This window comes from Pinus tabuliformis, chromosome 3_2 (genome assembly GCF_031772625.1).
Source record: "Pinus tabuliformis cultivar Carrire ecotype Pingquan chromosome 3_2, CPIR1, whole genome shotgun sequence".
NCBI classification, from domain to species: domain Eukaryota; kingdom Viridiplantae; phylum Streptophyta; class Pinopsida; order Pinales; family Pinaceae; genus Pinus; species Pinus tabuliformis.
The window spans coordinates 790,301,412-790,321,149 of NC_142302.1; the positions used below are offsets into that span (position 1 = coordinate 790,301,412).

The 19,738-nt window shown below is 37.6% G+C and overlaps 1 pseudogene; it reads right to left on the reverse strand.

Moving 5' to 3' along the window:
* Window positions 1-8,745: 8,745 nt before the first annotated feature.
* Window positions 8,746-19,738, reverse strand: part of LOC149182972 (uncharacterized) — a 61,843-nt pseudogene continuing 50,850 nt past the window's right edge.

Here is a 19,738-nt window from a genome sequence, read left to right on the forward strand (position 1 = left end):
CAGGGATCTTTAGTCATTTTACAATTTCAGCATTAGTTCTCTTGAGTTGCTTAGTCAAGACCCAAGACAACCGTGTTGTTCAACATAAGGAATTTCCAAGCATGAATTTCGAATTTCACCTCTACCTTCGGTGAACTTGGAGTGTCACCCTAGGGGAATAAGGAGTCCATCTCAGGGCTTCTCTAAAGCTACATTGTAGACCATTCAGTTGGAGCGTACTTGTCTTAGAGTGCACAAGGAAATTTGAAGGGGCTGAGAGAAGCTAGCAAATAGTGGAGTTTGGCTGAAGAATTTGCAGAGATTTATCCATTGGGAGGGTGAGTTTTTGTTTGGTGTTTTGCAAGGCCGAGAGTACTACCATTTGGAGGGCTGAATTGATCTATTTTCGGAGTTTCTAGGCAACTACTGTGCATACATTTTGATAGGGAGATTTGGGAAGTTCAGACTAGGGAGAAATAAAGAGGCTTGGAGTGATTTGCAGGGATTGAAGGCAATTTTTGTAGTTATTAATTGGCCTTGTATAGCATGTGCATACATTTTGACACAAAGATTTGGAAAGTTTGCACTAAGAAGAAATAAAGAGGCTTGGAGTGATTTGCAGGGCTTGGAGGAGATTTTTATAGTAATTGATTGGCCATGTATAGCATAATTATTTCTATTGGGTGTTTTTCCAACTAGTTAGAACCATACACATTTCTAGGGGTCGCCAAGGCACATTGGATTCAGTCCAAACCCTTTTTGGGTTTTTGTGGGTTTATTGAGAGGAGTCTGCGGCTAATTTTATAGAATTTTTTTGGCAATATTCGGGCCTGAAATACTCATTCTTATAGCAGGGTGAATTGCTAGTTAGCTCGGGAATTTGCATCACTTTGTGGGCTCAGTTTTGGCTTGGAATTGGAACAAACCCTTTCTAGTTTTTTCTGGTTTTTTGACAAGGATCACATCCCCAACTTTCTAGAAATTTTCTGGGTAGTTTTGAGGGGCCAAATCAGGGTGCCAAGTCTACAGATTTCTGGAGGGATGAATTGTTGCAATTTTTGGGCATTGGGAGATTGCTCACTTGGGGCTTGCAGTTTGCCTTAAACAAACCCAAGTGCACTCCTTCCAATTTTATCGTATTCCAACAATTTATTTATAATAAAATTGACCATTTTGGGTGTTCCTGAGCATTTTTATGTTCATGGGTATTCGCTGAAATTTATTGTGTTGTTATTTTTGTTCATATCTTAAAATTTCTATTTGGAATATTACAATGACCAGCCCATAACCATGACTTTACCTTTGGGATAGTAGCAGTTGGCACCACCTGCAGATTCTCGAAGGAGTATAGAACGATGTCTATGAGGGTGTATGGAACGATGTCTACGGGGACAATTTGTGTGGGTGTTGTTTAATTTTTTTTTTTTATATTTGGTATTTTTTGAAAATAGGAATGATGTCTATGGGGACAATTTATGTGGGCTTTGTCTAAATTTTTTTGATATTTGATCTTTCTTTGAAAGTAAAAATGTTTGAATTTTGTTTTTATTTTTTATGGTAAAAATAAATATATCATTATTAAAAATTTAAAATATTTAAAGGACCATAAAATATTGAAATTGACAATAACTTAAATTTCCAAAATTTTCCATAATATTTTTTCAAAATCATACCAGAATTTCCATTATTTAAAACACTCACAACCTATAAACAAACTACGCTATACCGCTATTTGTGGGCCTTCTGTCTCCCGGACCGTTTAATGTCATTGTCATGATGATTGGGCTTCTCATGCATATGAATCTCTGCGTCAATTTCCATTTCTGACCTTTCAGATTCCACAATGTTCTAGAAATGCAGACTGAAATATCACTGATCACTGATGGTGAATCAAGTATACAGAATACCTTCGATTATTCTTCACCCAGTCGCTCTCGCAAGGTGTTTCCGGGTCGCAATCTGGGTATTTTATTTTAATTCACGGGGCATGACTTCCATCCACAATGCCTCGGCCGGTCACAGAAGTGACTTTTGGGACGCAAAATTCTTTGGAATTCGAAGATGCAGGACATGGAACTCTAATTGGAACATTGCTTAGATACACATACGAAATTAAGACTAATGGTATTTTTAGGAAAGGAAAAACAAACGAGTCTGAGATTTTTTTGGGAAAGAAAAAATTAATAAGTTTTTTTTATTGAAATATATTTATATAGGTTTGTTTTAAATATAGATTTAATATGAATGGAGAGGATTTAATTTTTTATATGTAATTTTTTATGAATAGATATTATTTAAATGTTTTATATGGTTATTTTTTTTTTTAATTTTTATTTTGGCCATCATAAATAAAATTTTAATTTTAATAATTTGTGAAAAAAAAAAATATTTCGACATAATAATTTTGATGGAACTTCCCAAATGTGGGTGATTGACAGGCCAAAGGGTACGTTGGAGGCGCGTCAAGTGGGCAGGTGTCAGCTCAAGTGCGCCACAGGTAATGGTTATGGGTTGGCGAGCTGGTCTTGCACACTTCTATTAATGGCTGCATTAATATCGTCCTTCAGTCTCTTGGTTATTTGCGCAATGACTCTCAATATGTTTGTCACTCCCACGGTTCCATCGCAGGCCTTCGACTCCATAAAGGTCGCTGCTCTGAGTGTTTCCCTGAGCCACTCTCTTCGTTCATTTTTGTTCGTCAATATTTCGCTCGGCTCAAGAGCTTTCTCCGTCCACGTCTTTCGCTTGGCTCTGGTTCCAGGGACTCACGGACTAGTTTGGGCTCCGTCTCCGCTTCTCTCTGAGCACTCGTTTCTTTGTCATCCCTCTCTGTGCATTCGCTCCTCTGTCAAGCCTCGGTATAACAAAATTCCACGAGAAAGGCCCAGAATGGGGATTAGGTGAGCCAGTTCCCGCGGTCGCGCCACCCATCAGCGGTCCACCCCCACCTGAGACCCATCCTTGGATGCGTTGGAATTTGGTCGCTTCAATTATCCAGTGACCAGAAGTGGCAGAGGCAGGGGAAGAGGGCGAGTTAGGATCGATGACTGTGAGCATAATGCACATCCCACTGCCCGTTTCTGCATTCCGTGTTCCCTCGCAAACTCCTCCTTCATAGTCTTGGTTACGATTGAAAAGTGTGAGAATGCCCGGGGTTCGGGAGCGGCTCATCCTGGGGTTCCTGCAGATCAGAGGACGGCAAATCTGAATGTTAACCAGCGCCAGGTCATAGGAGGCCTTTCTGTGGTGAATTCTGAAACCAACGCAGGTCCGAGCGCGCCAGCAAGAGGAGAGCCTACAGGCTCAGAGGTCCATCCGTCTGACTCTGATGACTCAGCTCAATTTGGGTGTCGGGTCGTTGAGGAACCGTATACCTCAGAGGACGAATGAACCAGCCCATGCCTCTGTTTTGTGTGGCTTATGATGAAGGAGTTCGCCTCCCTTTTGAGTCTCGGTGTTAATGTATGTTTCAGGTCTCTGTCAGTTAATGTTTTGTTTATGTTTAGCGATGGATAGCTGTGTGTCAATTTTGAGTTTTATGGAAGTTAAAAGCACTGTTGTAGGTCTTCCGCAGACAGAGGTCAAGAATTTTTTTGTAAAATGCCAACTTCATGACAAGAATTTTCAAGACAGCTGCCTTGTTGTAACACTTTTTTATAAATAATAGGAATAAACTGATTGAGAAAAAAAAAAATATGAAACTAATAAATAAAACATAAATTATAATCATAAAAATTCTACAATATACAAACATTACCCTAAAACAACATCTCCCTAATGACCATTCGTATAAGTATCGTATACTACATAAAAGAGATGAGACAAAATATTGCCCTTTTGCCACATATAATTAAGTCCAAGAGCTTAGTAAGAAAAGGGGTTGAGGGATTCTTACTTCGGACCAGTGAGTGATGAGTGTAGTGTGATGGTTAATTATATATAAAATTTTGAAAAATAAAAGTTTAAAATTTGATAAATTTTAAATTTTTAAATTTTAAATATTTTAAAATTAAAAAAAATAAAAATTATTTTAATATTATAAATTTATTTTATTATAATTTTTTAAAATTAAATATGATATTAAAAAAATTAAATTATTTTTATTTTTTATTTAAAACTTATAATAATAACAATTTATATGGTAAATGAAAATTTACAAACATAGGTTAGACAATTGAAAAGTTGTTTGTTTGTTTGCCTTTTTTTTTTTTCCGCTTCCGCATATCAATAACAATTTATATTTTTTGTGATACATTATAATAACACTTAAAAATTACTTAATGTTTTCAAAATTATCATGTCAATTAATCATGGAGTTGTTTTTAGTGTGATTTTTTGGATTTTTTGTTGTGGGAATCTGGTGGAAAAATTTGAGGTGAAATCTTGATTGGTGTTATTTAAATCCAACAAGCTTGTGATTTCAATAAATCCCCGTAGAATTTTAGAAAAATTAAATCGGAAAAACCTATCCTAAAAGCTTCCAAAAATCGCACTAAATACAACTCCATTAATCATTTCTTTGTGAATTAATATAACACTAAAAAACCACTTGGATGCTTTTCGAAGCGATAATATTTCAATCAATCATATCTTTATGATCAATTGTTATGACACGAAAAAACCACTTAAATGTTTTTCAAAGTGATCATATTTCAATAAATCATTTCTTTATGATAAATTAATTTAACACTAAAAGAGAACTTAATTTTTTCAAAGTGATCATAAAATTATTGTAGGGAATTCTTCTTCTAACACTATTTTTGGTTGTGGTTTTTTAGATTTAACACCATATATATTATTCACTAAGTTTTGTGAGGGTGACTATCGATGTTGTAATGGTCACAATAGTTGTTAGGATCCTTGCACACATACGCAACAAGTTAGAAATGTGTTATTTTTCTCTTTGTCCTTCTTTACATACTCCTAAGAAACACCTTATGAGTTAAACACCCCAACGGTTGTGCATTTGCTACCAAGGCATATCATGCCAAAAGAAAAATAGCCAGACAAAAGGTTGCCCATAACACCTAGGGACTCACAGGATTGAGACTTGAGAAGCTGACTTGAGAAGCTAGAAAAAAGGAAAAACCTAGGGGGTTATGAGTTTCCAAGGCAAACAAGCCCAACAAACAAAAGAGGATGAATGAAAATGAATGGTTGATAAAAGACTCCTCGCGAGGTCTAATACTCGCCGGGAGACACCATCATTCCAGCCATTATCCAACCTAATTGAGCTCAAACGTAAACAAACAAATATCCACCATCTAAAATCAAAACCAGTTAATGAAATTGTTCAGCTAGAAGAATGGAACATTACCTGTACTGACCACCTCTCTGAACCTAAACCAACAAGTCAGTGAGTTGGAGAAAAGCACTGCACCTCCTACTCTTGTAGCATCGAGCTCCAATGTTGTCGTCAATGCCTTGAGCTTTGTGATCCGTGCATGCCCAAGGTCTATCCCCTTGCCATTACTCAGTTGCAAATGCCTATGCCAAAGACGTCCAAACCCAAAATCCAAGTCGCTTAGAATGTGAGTGCATATCAATTCATAACCAAAATAAAATGCAAATATCTGAGCTTAATAGAAAGCCCATTGACTACACCATAGCTCTGTGAATTGCCAATATCTGAGCTTAATAAAAAGCCCATTGACTACGTCATAGCTCTGTGAATTTACGGCTGAACGCAACCTACCTTTGTTAAACACCAAAAAGAATTATCTCACCTGCGGTAAACGAGAGATCCAGACATACCAAGAGAGTTGAGAGCAAGGTCTTTCCTCTCAAAGTAATCAAGTATAGTAAAAATCTGTATTTGGATGAAGATTAGTGGATGGAGTTACCATTTGTGTTACATGGGAGGGTAAAACGAAATAAGGTGATGGGCTTCTTCGACCTTCAAGAGATGGTGGGCTTCCCAACCTTCAACGTCCCAATTTCCAACACGTAACATAAAAAATTACTTTCTGACCTTTTCTCATCTTTTTAATATTCACACGTCAAACTTCGGCCGCCGATTTTTAAATAACTGTATTCGTTTGTATTCCATCTCGTGCATAGGAAAAGCAAAGGGTAAGGCTATGCAAGGAAATTTTACATGCATACGTAAGGGATAAGGTTGGTGCATTTTTCCATGTGACACACTGGAGTCGGCGCAAAACCTAAAAGTAACCAGAAAGCTAAAAATTGAAGCAGCAAAAGTGTCAACAACGTCTTTTGGGCACGTCAACAGCGTCATTTATTGAAAAAAACTTGAAGAATATCACAAACGACACGTACGTTAATACTCGAAAAAAACGAGAGTTGAGAGGCGACACGTTAATATTGTTGCTGCGTTAATATTCGGATTTCAACGATCGCGGAATAATAGTACGGGAAGGTGTGGATGGGAGATTTTTTTTAAGGGTTTAGGTGAAGAATTTTTTTGATTATTTTTAATCGAGGGTTTAGATTTATTTTTAAGGGAATATGTTTAGTGTATGTTTAATTTTAATATTTATTGATAGTTGTAATGTGTTATAGATTTTTTTTTCAGTAAAGAAAAAAATGTTGATTTTATTATATATAGTAAAATTAGTATATTATGATCTTTTTGGATAATTAGTATATTATGATCTTTTTGGATAGGTCATTAACATTGCATATTGCCACACAAACCACCTGTTGCCTAGTGACTGACAAATAGGGCTGGTCGGTCCACATAATAACAACCATTGTTCTAAAAATAAAAATTGAAGGAGTAATACCTTTAGCGATAAAACCATCCCAAAAAAGACCAAAAATATCATAAATATATGAACCCAATGAGCATCATGATGTGGACACAGCAAAAGAAACAAACAACCAAAAAAAATAGTGTAGACAAAAGTCAAGGAAAAGGCATAAACAAGCATCTATCGAGCATCCATCCACCTCTAGAGTGATATGAAACCCCTCCAATGTGTCAAGGAGACCTTGCTTAGATAAAGAATCTGCAACAGTGTTGTGAACTCTATGAATGTGTTGTATAGTGACACCTAGATATGTGATGTGCCTCAGCCAACCCTGTAGATGGGGATGTGAAATGGTAGAAGATCCCAAGACATGATTGATGATGGCTTGGGAGTCTCCATAAATATTGATGTTGTGGATGTCAAGAAAGTCCGTAATCTAGAGCATCCCCCAAAGCGCCATAGCCTCCGCCTTCATGTTAGTTCCACACCCTCCCCCAGTGGATCCTATATTTCATGTTGAAGTCCATATAGATCCAAATCCTGCATCCACATCTTCCACCCTGTTCAGCACCATAAAAAAAACTAGTTGGGTATGTTATAAAAGGATCATCAGTCCCGTGAGACACTATAGGTGGACGAGACAGTGGTTATTGCATTGGATCCATCCAAGAGTGTATGCTATCTATGATCCTGTCAACACTGTGGATTTTGTTATCAAATATGATGTTGTTTCTAGCTTTCCAGATCTCCGGCATGTCTATGTCTATTCTCGGTACTCCACCAAAGTAGGCATGTTTCAATAGAGTGGTGGTCGCCTCTGCCTTCATGTTATTTCCACACCCAACCCCCCGTGGATCCTATATTACATGTTGAAGTCCATACAGAGCCAAATCCCGCATCCGCATCTTCCACCATATTCAACACCTTCAAAAAAACCAGCTGGGTATGTTATAGAAGGATCATCAGTCCCAGACACTAGGTGGACGAGACAATGGTTGCTACATTGGATCCATCCAAGAGTGTATGCTATCTATGATCCTGTCAACACTATGGATTTTTTTATCAAATATGATGTTGGTTCTAGCTTTCAAGATCTCCCACAATTTCAGCAGGATGTCCCGGTTGTGTGTATTATGGGTACTCCACCAAAGTAGGCATGTTTCAATAGGGCATGTATATTTGTGCCAAGTGGCTCCCTTCCCACCAATTTCTTAAGGATTTGAGGTTATTCCAATTCTAATATGTTCATATTCTAATTAGATGGGTAAATTAATATATAAGCAAAATTTATTTAGCAAAATGGTCCATTTTACAATAAGAAGTGTAATTACTTTTTTTCTAAATTTAAATTAAATCTGTGCCAAGTGACTTCGTGCCCATCAATTTCCTAGAGATTTGAGATTATTATAATAAATTCATATTTTAATTAGATGGGAAAATTAATATATAAGTAAATTTTATATAGCAAAATGGTCCATTTTTCTCAAGTTGACCCATAATCTTTTTATATGTAGTTAACCACTTAAATGTGTGTATTGGTAAGGCATTCTTAAATTCGTCCTATCAATTTCCTAGGGATTTGAGATTATTCTAACAAATTCATATTCTAATTAGATGGGAAAATTAATATATAAATAAATTTTATATAACAAAATGGTCCATTTTTTCTCAAATTGACCCGTAATTTTTTTATGCATAGTTAATCACTTAAATGTGTGTATTGGTAAGGTATTCTTCCTATCACAATAATTTTTTTATTGTATTTATGAAGCAACTACATTAATATTTTTAATATAGTTGTACTAATGGTAAGTAAAAAAAAATGAGTAGATTACTAATTTTCAGAAAATCTTGGAATTTGTCCTTCAAAAATAATGAATTATGTACATTGCCACTTAAAAAATATGCAGATTGCCAATTTTGAGAATATCTGGAAATTTGAAGGTGAAGAAAGTGCCAGATCAACCACCCTGCACAGAACCAACTTCAGCTTATACCTGCAATGAGCATTATGATTCCTGCGACTCGAATGCACACAGTGAAGTCAAGTTAATTACCAATGCAGATTTCCGAGGATGGGAATCAAGAACGAACACAAACTGATGCTTCCCAAAGAGGTGGTTGCAGCCCTTTGCAATGAGAGATAGTTATCTGAGTCCATTACCCTGATCTAAAACAATGCCACGACCCTCGAAACCGTTAAACATTCACTATATTTCTCAGCACTTATACTGTCCATCCTAAACTGATAATAAATTTTAGCACGCTGAGTGCTGCGTATTTCTGACTGATGGCTCCTACAACTCAACAATCCAAGCAGCAATTCAGAGAAATGCAATCAGGGTCACCCAGTAAGATGGGTGATGCAGCTCTGGAAATTTGTTCGTTGGAACCAGAGCTCTGGGCAGCAATTTTGCTGCATATTTGGTCTGTGGGAAACACTAACCAATCTAGCCTAAGGTACACTGTAAAGGAGATATATGGTAAATTGATACTTACAGCTCTTCACTTTACCATATTAACCAGATCAGAAACTCTTTCGCAGAGAGCGTTTAATTGCTAGTATTATTGAAGAATGATCAAACACACTTTTTTTGTAAGTTAAAAAAAAAAAAAATCCCATGCAATTAGGAAAAGCCAAATGCATTATATATCCAGGTCGATGGTGAGGTGGTTCATTAAATTATATATGAATGCTATCAAATTGTAATTTATCCAGCTTAATCTTCAGACATACATACTCTACTCCCCTCTGATTTTGAACCCCTAACCTTTTAGGAGGAAACACGTGGCCTTAACCATTAGACCCCTCGAAATATATAAATTAATAAAATATATTAACTTAACATAAATATAAATAATGAGAACTATGATTAACCTCCACTAAACTCCACTAATATTTAAATAGTTATTTAAATTTAAGAACATTACATCAGTGACCATAGTCTATCAAACATTAAAAAGATTATTATACAATGGATAAAAATTATTTTGACCAAATCTTCAAGTCGTTCCAAAATTTTAAAATATAGTTAAATGTTATTATTAAAATTAAAATTAAAATGTTCTTGAAATAAAATTTAAAATAAAATTAAATATTTATAATATATATATTTTTATTTAAATTTATCTTATTTATTATATCTATAAAATATTTTATAATAACCTTAAAATAAAATTAAATGTAATTTAAAAAATATATTTAAAATCAAATTTCAGCCTATTCTTATCCCTCTTCACAATTTCATATTCTTTATAAAATGGACTCTCACAATAACCCTATATTATATATATATATATATATGTCCTCCCATGTAATAAATGTATCCATAAAATGAAATCACATTTACAATATTAATTTTGTAAATGCACATTCATAAATACATTATACCCAATAGATTCAATAATAATATAATTCATTTTTTTTTTAGAGTTCGTTGCTAAGTGATAAGAGTAATTTATTTTTTAATTTATTTTTTTTTGTAAGTTTGTTAGCACTTTCCTTTTCTATTAATCATATAGGCAACTAACAAAAAATTTGTCTCGTGGCCTCAACTTACCCGAAGGAAACCAGGTTTGTTGGTCACTGATCAGCATCATATGCCGTCCAAAATTTAAACAGTTTGAACATATCCATCCATGCTAAATAAGCTATTGTATCTACTATACGTTTAAAAATTATGCTATCAAAGTAAATGCTATTTGACCAGATCAGTGTAGTAACAACAAAATTGCAGTACTTCCTATCTTATCTTCATTCAGTCATCTGATGATTCAATGGGAGTTGAGTCGTTAGCACTCGACCTAGGCATTTTGTTCTCTAGCAAGTTTTGAATTTAATTCTCCATCGGCCTAAGAAGACATTCTGGTGATACTGTTGCACCTGTACAACCTGGATCTCCCTTTGAATATCTTTTAAGCTTGACCCCTCTTGCTGTGTTTGTGGTGGTTCCTCCAGATTCCTATTTTCTATCATGGCCCTTGCTAGTGGGTTCTTCACAATCTAGTAGAGTTGGATTGTCTATTTGAATAGAGTTTGCCTACCCCGGGTGTGTCTTGGGTTTATGAGCAAGGGATCCTAGTCCTCCGTTGGAAGTGGCTCTGTCGCCGCCTTGGCATTCAGCTCCACCGCCCATGTTCAAATTATGGTCATAACCTTTGTTGGAGTTCCCCCACTGTATGCATGCATGAGGCTTTTCATATTTTCCTCTCCTGTTTTCTTGCCCCTCTTTCGCTGGGTCTTACTGGTCGAGGCCACCAGTGTTTTCTTTTTGTCAGCAGTTTGTTTGCAGCCGCGACGACGCCCTCTTCTTCCCGTCCCCGCTTCAGGCTTCACCATTTTTACTTCATTCGAAGTTCCTTCCAACCATGGCCACTTTCGAATTCTTGCCTTGTCCCGGAGGAGGACTGTCAGAGTCGGAGGGGGAAAAAGATTAAACAGACCTGTAAGAGTAGTGTAAGAAGAAACATTAAAACCAAACCAAATGTTAGTGTTGCCATCCGACCATTCCTTGTGGAGCACCATTACAGAGTCATGATTCTGGGTTTGAGGGGTGTAACCCGAATTCCCCCCAACCCCTTCAAGACTTGCCTTCATCCTCACTATGCCCAAATTTAAATGAATTTCTTCCCTCTTCCTCTCAATTCTCCCCTTGGTGCAGCCAACCCTCTGGCTTCCTGGTTTAGGCCCTACCACAACTAGCTTGACAGACTCACCAGTTTTGGAATACTCAGGAATTGGGATGCTAGTGGCTGACCAAATTCTGACTAAATTGATAGGCCCGCTGAGGTTTGGTGACCCCGGATCACCATTCCTGCCCCTGTGGACTTTGAAACTATCATATAACCCAACCTTAATGGAATTGGATGAAAGTTTGGTAAAGGACATAGCCAAGATAGACAGCATACCCTCTCTTCGGCTTTTCATTCTACCCTCGACCCTACTGGTGGGCTCCAGTATTGTAGCAATAATTCTGCAACTCTTAGGACTCGCTTCTTTTCTTTTATCAACTCGGTAGTTCGTAACAAACTTGGAAGCGATGGTGCTGTATGCACAAGTACTAGCTCTTGCCGCAGCTGTCACTTGGTCAGCTGGCACAAGTCCGCTAGGGGCTTAAGCCAACTTCTATGAGCTCTTAGAAGAAGCTTTTTAACTGATAGATGAAAGCTAGCTCAAAGGAAGCTAATCTACTTGCGGAAAGAAACTGAAAGCCAAAAAGTAACGTAAACCCTAGCAAACCCTAATTCTACCAGCTAGTCCTACTGATGCAAAGGAGAGAATGTAAACTACTGGAAGGGATGCCATTACTTCTATGAAGGTAAAATACATGTGTCTAGACTACCTCTACCTGAAGAAACATCTTTTTGTATTTTTGAATAAGTTATTAGAATTATCATGCATGTGCTTTTAACTATTTGTGACTGTGTAGAGGTGGATTGGCGAGAGGAAATGCTTGGAAGAGGTCAGGAAGGTTCAGAGAGGGCATAAGGGGTCCCTAACACCCTTCTAAAGAGTTTCACAGAGTTTGGCTATCAAGAAACCTCATTCGTGAGCTTTTACAGGAAGTCTGCAGGGGTTCTACAGGATGTTTCAGGAATTTCTACACGATGTTCAGAAATTTCTACAGGATATTTAAAAATTGGATTTTGGAGGATGGGTGAGTGAGGGAAGATGCATGGATGGATATGGAGGTAGGATAGGGGTCTGAAGTGGCCCAGGGACCAGTGGATGGAATGGTGAGAAGGTGTAGATGGCTAAATTGGCTCAAAGAAGGCTGAAACAATGATTGCACAAAAAGGTAGGGTTATGTGGACAAGAGGACAGATGTGAGACGAGGAACCTAGCTAGGAGATGCATCATATGGCTATGATGAAGCTTAGGCGGATGAGAGAGTGGTAGAGATGCCCTGCACAATGTACATTTAATCGAATCAACAACGTCTTACAAATAATCAAAGTCCTATCTAATATAATCTAACTGTCAATAAAACGAATGAACAACAGCTTTATTTGGAAAGAAAACCATGTACATCAATCATGCAAAGAAACATTTCAGAGATCTGAACCCATAACTAACTTCTGCAAATGAAACAGTACACTAAGGATTGCATGGTCAAGCAAACTAGTGTTTTTGTTGGGGCAGCACTGTTTCTTCAATTCCAGCCCCTGATCCAATAAGGATGAGGCGAAACAGAGAGTGTTGTTGACCCTTTTCTTGGAGCTTTTTTCTGTTATTATCCTACCAACTAGATTTGAACATGAAAAGCCTTTTTTACCATCAAAAGCAATCTAAATAACAAAGCAAAATTTAAATCTAAATAACAGATTTTATTCTAATAATGCAGCAAAGACACGTGAAAGTAAACAAAGGAGGTACTGGGCACTTGAGATGGGTCCAACCCCAAGAGCTATAGCCTCCTAAGAGAGGTTTAGAGTTGGTGCAAATCTGGATTCATCTTTATTGATCAAAAGAAATGTTACATTCCAAAAACTGTCCACAAGGAGAACTTGAAAATGTGCTGAAAGAAAAGCTAATCTACTGCCTAAAAATCGAACTACAAAATGACTACAAAATCAATACAAAATGACTATAAAGTGACTATAAAGTGACTAACTACTGGTTAACCAAAATGAGGCCCTAAGCCTTCTTATTTATACAAATTGAGGACCCCAACAATCCTCCTAAACTTTAGGGACTCGGCTGCCCAAAACTTGTAGTTAATAGCAATCCTACTTGACTTGCTTGGCCGCCCTTGTGATAATTGATTTGGTGGCCCTTGAACTCCAAGCTGATGGTGGAGAATTCGAGGTAAGGGCCCATAAATGAAGGGAATACCTTCCTAAAAATCCTCTCCACGAATTTGGCTGCCAAGTGCTCATTTCAACCTTTGATTTTGTCTCCAAATTGACCAAAAAGACTACACAAAGCACACATTAGACTTGTTGGCATAATGACTAACCCAATTCACTCTATTAGCATAAATATAATAAAAAAAATGCAATAAAATAATGAGAATGATCGATTAAGTCAAATTAGGAGGTTGAATGAGCTCATATAATTATCCATTTTTGGGGCTCATCATCACCCCCCTACTGAAAGTGTTGCTCATCCTCTGAGCAACCAATCTATCTACTCATCTTTGATGGCCTTGGTGGCCTCCCTGTCATGCCAAGCTTTTGAAGTGATGTCCTCTTCTCCGTCATGAAACCGTGCTTTTCTCTCTGCTTCTTCCCACTGCTTGCTCCTTTTCCTAAAGAATTCTCAGCTTTGGTATGATTGTGCAAGTATATTCAATCAGATGGTGGTAATGGTGGTGAAACGAGATGAAACCAGTGGATGATGGAAGAAAAGATTGGTTGCATGCCTCCTCAATAGAATTCAAGCTTCAAATCCCTCTCCATAATCGATTTTGGCCTACCCAAAGGCTCTACAAGATGTTTCTGGTAGAAATACAGAACTTCCTGTAGAAAGTCATGTAGCTTCCTGTAGAAGGTTGAACAATGACTAGATTGTGTCCGAACCCTGAAAAAAATGAGTGTTCATGGAGGGGATGGATGTGAGGATGCCTAGGAACTTGGTAGGGACCCTTTTGCTTGTGTTGGGAGACCCCCTTTCCGCATTGTGTTCCTGCAACCTGCAACAATTTCCAGGGATTAAACTTGTTTTTTTCTCTTTGTTTCTTCCTTCTTCTTCTTTCTTGCTTTTCCGGTGGCTTCCCCTGTGATGGTTTTCCCTAGGTTTTCTCTCCCTTAGCTTCCTTACCCTTAGTTTTCTTCTCTGCCTCAATATCTTGCTTCCTCATGATCTGTTTTGGCTTTCTTCTCATCTTGCTTAGTTTTTGCCATCTCTACTTTAGGCTTTTTCTTTTCTGTTATGGATCTTCCTTCTCACCTTCTGTTTTGATTTCCTCATTGGCTTCAAGTCCTTCTTTCTCCATTTTGGTCTTTTCCTCTTTTTCTATTTCCTCCTCATCTTCCTCTGCCATATTTCTAAAAATCTCCCTGTCATGATGTGTGGTGACTGCTGGAAATGTTCAGGTGAGGGGGGAGGAAAGAAACTTTCAAAACTGGAAATAGAGAAATGGCTAAGGTTTGTCTTTCTGGAGTCAGGAATTTCTCATGTTCTTCTTTTTCACAACATCAATTTGCAATTTTTCCTCGAACTGTTTCCAACTTGAATTTGCTTCTCGGATTTTTTTTTTTTTTTTTTTTTGGAGAAAAATCAATACCTTTGACAGAACAAAGAATATTTATAACACAAGGTTTTGCTTCAGAGGGTGGACAGTCTTGCAAATTTTGTTTCTCATAGGTTGGCTTATATGGTTGCATCCCTTTTTCAAAAGAATGTGAGAAAGGAAAAGGCATATTTCGGATGCAGAGGAGGAAAATGGAGAGACTGTGTATAACCCAAAGGAGGGAAAAAACACAAGCAGCATTTTAAGCTTCACTTCCCTTTCTTTCAACCCAATATTGTGTTTTTAATCCTCCACCTTATATAAATATCATATGCAGAGAAGTTTCCTGAGCATACCTCGTTTGGAGCATGAAATTTGCTGAAAATCCCACATTTTCTTTCTGCATGGTTGTTTTCTGCGTTTCCTGTAGACGACTTCCTGTAGAAATGCCTGTAGAGCGCCCCTGCACCTCTGAGCGAGCCTGATACGCAGCAGAATCTCGAAGACAAGTAGAAAAACTCAGTGGAGGACTATAGGTTAACTAATTGTGCACACTTCAGTTGAGGATGTGGAAAGTGCACATGAACAACAGTTCATGAGTTTTAGTTGAGCCGTCTTTAATTGCTGCGTGATTTGTGGTGAGGTGGCAAAAACATGTGCGCTGGCTTTTTCGAACTGCAGTGATTTTATGAACTGCATGTCTTCTTCTATCTGTTCATCATCTAATGTCCTGTGTGCTGGAGTTCAACACGTCCACCATTGCCTATGTTTTTCAACTTCCACGTGAATGACTATACACGCATGCTGCGTGATTTTTGCCTCGATGAGTGCAATCGAATATGGCTAGCTTCCTGGTTGAATCCCCCCATCTCATTCATTCATGCAGTGCTTAGATTAGATTCATGCAATAGAGGAACAAGTTTTAGTCACGTACCTGAAGTCAAATGGTTGTTGTGAGGTGCTTTTTTCTGTTGCATGCATCTGTTTCAGTGGTTGCATGATGGCTCCTTTGTGCTATAAGCTCTTTGCTGTCTGATGTGTGGTTATTTTTCTTGTGCAGGTATCCTCTAGCCGGATCTAAGCTGCAGGAGTTCATTTCCATGTTCAGATCTGCACCCTCAAGCTGGTGCTGCTGAATTTTCACAGGACCGAAACTTGTTTTCGCCATTGCTCCTGAATGATAAAAATGATGGATTTGAAACTTGCTGAGCATGTTCCCATCATCATTATGCACTTCCCACAGCAAAATTTCGATCAATGGATGCACAGATTTTGAGAAAAACAGAAAATGGCTGAAGATTTCAGAGATCAATTTCTCGGAAACCGTGCATCGGAAGCGATTGAAACTACTTGGGTAGGCTACTATCACCCATGTGCATCTCCCCATGAAACAGGTTTTGAAACAGATGCACCGATATGGAGAAAACGCAAAAATTGTTGATGGTGATGGAGGCTGATTTCTTGGAAATCGTGCACCGGAATCGGCTGAAACTGCTCACGAATGTTGCCATCACCCCTGTACAATTCCCTGTAAAACGGTTTTTCAAATGGATGCATGGTTTTCAAGTTAGTGCAAAAACAAATTCTGTTCTATGTATTTTTTGTTCAAAGCATTCTGTAAGTTTTTGCATGGTGAAAAAGAATGAGCTTGCGTTGTGATGCAGGGATGGAGATGATGGAGGAGGAGTTTGAAAATTGCAGGAGGACTTCTGAACCCTTGGGGAAGCTGTCATGTTTGCCAAAATACTTTTTTTGTCAATGCATTTTTAACTTGTTGTAGTTTCTACAGGAACTTCCTGTAGAAAACACAGTTTTGAGGAAAGAAACACAATGACATGGAAAAAATTATGGAAAAGGGTGAGGGATGGAAACATGGATGTGTGCAGGCCTCATGGACATATTCCCAGCCTTCGGGTCCTCTTCGGAGATCAATTTGGCTTTTTTGTAAGCTTCCTGTAGAAGACATAGTTTTCATAAAAGAAGCACAATGAGGTGGAAAAAAATGATGGGAAAGGGTGAGGAATGGAAACATGGATGCTTGCAGGCATAACCAATAGATTCCAAGCTTTAGATTCCCTTCCAAAATCGAATCTGGCTCGCTTGAAGGTTCTACAGGATGTTTCCTGTAGAAATACAGAACTTCCTGTAGAAGGCACAAAAATTCCTTTGTCTTTGTTTTGAGTGATCCTCCTGACCTGCAATGTCCTTCTTGCAACCTGCAATTATCCAATGGAAATTAGGTTTATTTTTATTTCTCTTTTTCTCCTTTTTTTTTTTGAAAAACAACTAGGGCGCCTCATGGAGGTTTTCACCCTAATTGCCTGCCCTGGGCGCCTCCAAGGGAGGTTTTCACCCAGAGATCTTATTCTCTTTTCTCTTTTTTCCAAGGATAATTTTAGGGGCAAATGTTCGCCCTTTGGCGAAATTAAGGGGTTTTAAATTTTTAGTGGGCGAATATTTTGTATCATAGTACATTTTTACAAATCACCTCAAATAGCCCACCTTATTTTAAGGGAGAGGGTAAAAAAGGTAAATTTAGCCCTTGAAATTAGGACTTACAACCTTCCATTCGCCCATTTTCAAGAATAGGCTTTATTTAAGTGAATCCATTCGCCCATTTTCAAGAATAGGTTTTATTTAAGTGAATCCTATGGGCCAAATACCATATTTATAAAAGAGGTATGGTAAATTAATAAAAATATAAATAAATGAGAGGTATGGTAAATAAATATAACATTTTTTATATTTACTCCATAAGTCACCTTATATACATGTAAGGGTGTAAACAAATAAAAATATAAGTAAAGTGGAGGTATGGTAAATAAATAAAACGTATTTTTATACTTACTCAAAAGGTATGGTAAATAAATAAAAATACAAATAAACTAGACGTATCGTAAATAAATAAAACCTCTTTTTATATTTAGTCCATAACCCTCATTCTATTTATGAAGGCTCAAGAAAGAGGTTTTATTTAAGTGAATCCTATGGGCCAAATACCATATTTGTAAAAGAGGTATGGTAAATTAATAAAACTATAAATAAACGAGAGGTATGGTAAACAAATAAAGCATTTTTTTATATTTACTCCATAAGTCACCTTATATTTACGAACACTCAAAAAATGGGTTATATTTAGGTGAAACCTATGACCAAAATAATATGAGACAAATACCATGGACTAGATTGTTATTAATACCATGCAAAAAACCATTATTAACCATAATATTAGAATTAATAAAAATAAAAATGGCACATGGTATTGACCCATGGTATTCACCAAAATGGCACATGGTATTGACCCATGGTATTCACCTGTAATGTAGTATATTTAAATGGGGGAATTAAACCAGCATGTAGCCTATGCTAAGATTCACTAGGACTTTACAAAGTTTTATTATTTAGTGAAAGACTCGCCAAGATCTTACAAGATTTTATAATTGAGTAAAATATTCGCCATGCCTGGTGAGAGATTCGCCAAAAAATTATATATACATATTATATTATTGATAAAATCACCTTCCATTTTTCCTATATACCATGGAGATTTGACCATTTATTATATTTATAAATTTAGGGGGGGTTCTTAAAATTTTCCCTGCTTTTTTCCCAACCCATTGACTGCCTCATGGAGGTTTTCAATCAATGAGCCAATCTAAGGCGCCTTCGAGGTGGTTTTCACCTTAGATTTTTATTTTTCTTCTTATTTTCAATTTTTTTTTTCTTTTTTCCTTTTTTCTACCCTACCCTACTTGAAAAACAAAATCATTTTCAAGTATAATAATACTTCCAATGGAGCCATGTGCACATTGAGATTAGAGACAAGATGATGTGAAGGCTCGAAATGCATGCTTTGACAGTTATCCAGATTTCAGAGACAAAATGATCTGACCTTGAAGGGCTCAAACATAGCTGAGGAAGAGAGTACCGTTGCAACTTAGTGACTGTCTGGAACCATGTCTCAATATAGCTTTGATATCCTTGGTCCTTTTACTGATCTGGATCATTCTTCATGTCACCTTCTATCACGACCTTCTCATCTTTCTCTTTTTGCTAATCTTTCTCTTGAGTACATGGAGGATTTGATGGTAACCATGAGGGAACTCTCTCGATCTCTGATTCTGATCTCTTCTCTTCATCAAGTGCAGCCCATGGTTCTTTGATCTCCTCTTTTGAATCTTCTTTTGCCGGATGTGGTCCTTCAATGTTGTCAATATAATCTCTGTTTTGCAACACTCTTCCTGAGCTTTGGTGAAGATCATTGAGCTCAGGAGGAGTCATTTGGACATGTTGTGCCTCAGCTTTGTAATTGTGTTGAGCTGCTCCAATGGGCAGGTTTGAAAATGGTGGTATGGGTAGTTGAGTGGGGCTGTATATTTGAGATGGATGTGGATGGGTTTGTGGTTGGGCAGGCATTTGGGGTTGCCTTGGTGGAGCAGGAGGCGATGGTTGTGGACGAGCAGGTGGTGGAGGAAAAGAAGCGGGAGGAGTGTTGTATTAGGGCCTCCACCCTTGATGTGGTGCATTCCACTGAGGCTATGGCTGAGCATAAGAGTGAAACGAATGAGCAGCTGGTTGGGCATAATATGGATCTATGAAGGAACAAGGAGGAGGTGTGAACCAGGAAGGATGAGTAGGGGGACCCCAAGAAGGCATGAAAGTGGCTTGATAGGGGTCATAATAGGTCTCGGATGTCCCTTGCAGTTCCTGCTGATAAGATCTAGGTTCATGTGGCCTCCTTTGGTTCATATAATAGAGTGGTTCAGTGGCTCCTTTGGCTCTCTGATAGGCAACTTTAAGTCCAGGCAAGGAAGGGCACTGATTCGTAGGATGGTATCCTTCACAAACGAAACACACTTCTAGGGAGTGCAT